The following is a 3,444-nucleotide window of genomic DNA, read 5'->3' as shown; positions in this document are numbered from 1 at the left end:
TTTTTTTTTCTCTTTTGGTTATAAATTTATTAACATTCATTGTCAATTATTCTTCTATGTTGATAATTATGAATTATGCAATCACAGTCACTGCCTGCCACATGCTCGGTTTAATAGGGAATTAATCTCTTTGTTTTGTCGTTCAATAAAAAGTCTGCGAGTCGATTTAAATTATTTGCATGACTTTGTGTTACTTATGTGTCTCGATGCATTTGTTTACTTTTTTTTTCTTATTTTTTTTTTTTTAATTAAAACTGCACGTCGCAACTAGGAACAATTGTGGGAATTTAAGTGATGTCGAAAGACAGCGTGACAAGACTGAAAAAATGTTACGTTTAATTAAAATCATGGTGAATTTCGTCGAGGGCCAATTGAATAATGAGGGATAAATGTGACTTAGAGATTGGATATCATCTGGGATTTGATTTTTTTGGGGTGATTATTGGTATATCCGTCCTCATTCGATTGAATTGCAGATGGTTTGAGGAATATTCGATACAATAACCGCTATTTCGAAGTAATAGATCATTCGAAATTGACTGACATAAAGTAATTCTAGTTTAATTTAATGAAAAATGAGGGATTAACGAGGAATTCTCGAATAGTTGCTGAATTATCATCATTTATTTCCCCATGTGACAACTCATCTCATTCTAGTTGATAAATGAAAAAAAAAATGAAAGAAGTGAATAATACATGTAGCGAAGTTATATTTAATTATAAGATTACGATTAGACGTAAGAGTCGTGTTTACAATGAAAAACAAAATATCAAAAATCAAGATAGAAATACTGGAATAAACAAAACGGCAATGTGCGATGGAGAAACAAAATTATGTGTAAAAAAAGTATAAGGAATCAGTAATGATTAACGAGTTTAACATGGCAGTGATTGAATAGAAAGAATAGAATGAAAATATAATGGATTCATACGGTATATCGTATGCGTAGATGTGTAAAAATCACAATAGGTAAAAATTGAAAAAAAAAAAAACGAATAAATAACTTGAATTAAGCGAATAGCAAGATACTCTCTCGTGTGTACAGTTTTACGTTTTTAGGTGTGTTCAATTATATACAGCGGGAACAAATGTATGTGTACAGGAACTTTAACACGAAAATTGAAAAAAAAAAAAATGTGTCTACGTACGTCTAAACGACTTCTTACTATTTGCATTATTGTATTCAATACCCTAAGGAGAATTTCAGAGAAAATGGCTTTTTATGGAGATTAGAAAATTATTGTGAGAGCTGAGGAGATTCTATTCGTTGATAACTAGTCACCTTTTGATGATGTTGGAACGATAATATTGGAAATTCAATTGAATAGCTCACAGTTGAGAGGACCAGTGAATTATTTGACTTGAATTACATTTTTATTATGCTTGATATTCAGTAATCATTTAAAATGGCTAATATTTTTTATTCTCCTCAACTTGTGGAGTAATCATGCTCTCGTGGATGCTTTGGTCGATAAAAAGATTTTGATTAGCTAATTACAGCTCCTCATCTCGATCTGTAAATCCCCATTATTCGAAGAAAATTAAAAAACGATAAACGAAATGAAATTCTAAATAATACGAGATCTAAGGAGAACCCATTAGACGCCTAATAGGACAATCAAATACGCAATCTAGCGTTCTATCGTCGGAGATCATTAGATTTAAGATCATCATTGATTTTTAGGATGAGGGGGGAGCAGAGGCCATTTTTCTCATCGATTTCAAATTTTATACAAAAAAGAAAGACTTTGGAAAAGTGACAAAAAAACAAAAGTGCTGCTTCCTCAATTTTCTCAGTGAAATTGTTTTCGTGACCAAAATTTGTTTACCCTGTAGTGGAGATTAATTGCTTGTCCTCCAGTGAATAATACAAGTACTTGAAGGTGCAATGGCTCCCGACATAAAACATCAGTCTCATCTCATAAACGTGCGAATGGGTATGTTTTGTAGGAATAAATAAGTACAGATTAAACTGATGCAAAAATGCAAATGCAAAGCTAGAAAGAAATGAGTGAATTGTGATTTGCGGCACAGATATTCGTACAGGAATAAATCTGTGTGTAATAAACGTAAAATAATCGTCAATTTTTCACTCCCCCTCCCCTCCAACATTGAATGTTGAACTCAAAATAATGAAGAATTGACGAATTAATTGAACAATGTCTACGTATTAGTGTATAAAGGTTACGATAACTAAAGAATCAAGACGATTTTCTTTTTTTTGTATCATTTGTTCGTTGATTTTCATTGTCTTACTGCGTTTGTCTTTCATTAATCTGTGTAATAAAGGTGATGCAGAATACAAATGATAATTGAACAGAAGAAAAAAGAATAAGAACAGAGTATACTGAATATCCAAACGACTAAAAAAAAAAGTTGTGAGGGATTAAAGGAGCCCATTGGAATTGGAAAGATATTGTTGACCACATGATATCATTTCCTGTTTTCAGATTATAATAAAATTAAGTCCAAGTACTAAAGATGCTTCATATCATTTATTTCAACTTGCAATTGCACATGAAAACCTATAACTACAAAAATGTTCATAATCTCATAATCATATAATTAAACAGTGATCCTGTGGGATGAAGACGTGGACATTTTGGGGATTCACGTGACGTCTGTTCGTTGAGAGTGTCGGGATTGTTTGGTGGTGTCGTGGTAGGCGATTCCAGCACGGAGGATTTCACTGTGTCTGAAAACTTCGTGGGAGGCTGATAGTGGTGGCAACGAGGGTAAATTCGGTAGGAGACAGCTCAGCATACTTGCACTGCTCTCGGCTGGATAGATACCGTTGTTCAGATTGCTGGTAATTGATGGGCTACATGTGTTTGATGCAGATTCAGTCGATTGAAGGCATTGGTCCGCTGAGTTCAAGAGATTGGCACCAGTTGATAATAAATTTCCTGGAATACAGTATTACACTGGATTCATGCAATTTTTCCCGGGATATTTATTGTGACGTCACTTCCGGCCATGTGACCCCACAAAAAAATCACGTGACCAGGTATGACGTCATCAAAAAAATAAAAAGATCACGTGACCAGCTATGACGTCATCAAAAAAATAAAAGATCACGTGACCAGGTTGACGTCATCAAAAAAAAAATAAAAGATCACGTGACCAGGTATGACGTCATCAAAAAAAATAAAAGATCACGTGACCAGGTATGACGTCATCAAAAAAATAAAAAGATCACGTGACCAGCTATGACGTCATCAAAAAAATAAAAGATCACGTGACCAGGTATGACGTCATCAAAAAAAATAAAAGATCACGTGACCAGGTATGACGTCATCAAAAAAAATAAAAGATCACGTGACCAGGTATGACGTCATCAAAAAAAAATAAAAGATCACGTGACCAGGTATGACGTCATCAAAAAAATAAAAAGATCACGTGACCAGGTATGACGTCATCAAAAAAAAATAAAAGATCACGTG

The 3,444-nt window shown here is 33.7% G+C and overlaps 1 protein-coding gene across 1 annotated transcript in view; it reads left to right on the top strand.

Moving 5' to 3' along the window:
* LOC105263896 (dual specificity protein kinase pom1) overlaps positions 1-2,307 on the top strand; it is a gene marked incomplete in the record, with an annotated part of 87,108 nt that extends 84,801 nt beyond the window's left edge. The window contains 1 exon segment of the mRNA XM_011300391.1: positions 1-2,307.
* Between the last annotated feature and the right edge of the window lie 1,137 nt (positions 2,308-3,444).

This window comes from Fopius arisanus, unplaced genomic scaffold, assembly GCF_000806365.1.
Source record: "Fopius arisanus strain USDA-PBARC FA_bdor unplaced genomic scaffold, ASM80636v1 scaffold00017, whole genome shotgun sequence".
In the NCBI taxonomy this organism is placed as follows: Eukaryota; Metazoa; Arthropoda; class Insecta; order Hymenoptera; family Braconidae; genus Fopius; species Fopius arisanus.
This window is presented reverse-complemented; position numbering and strand designations above follow the sequence as displayed.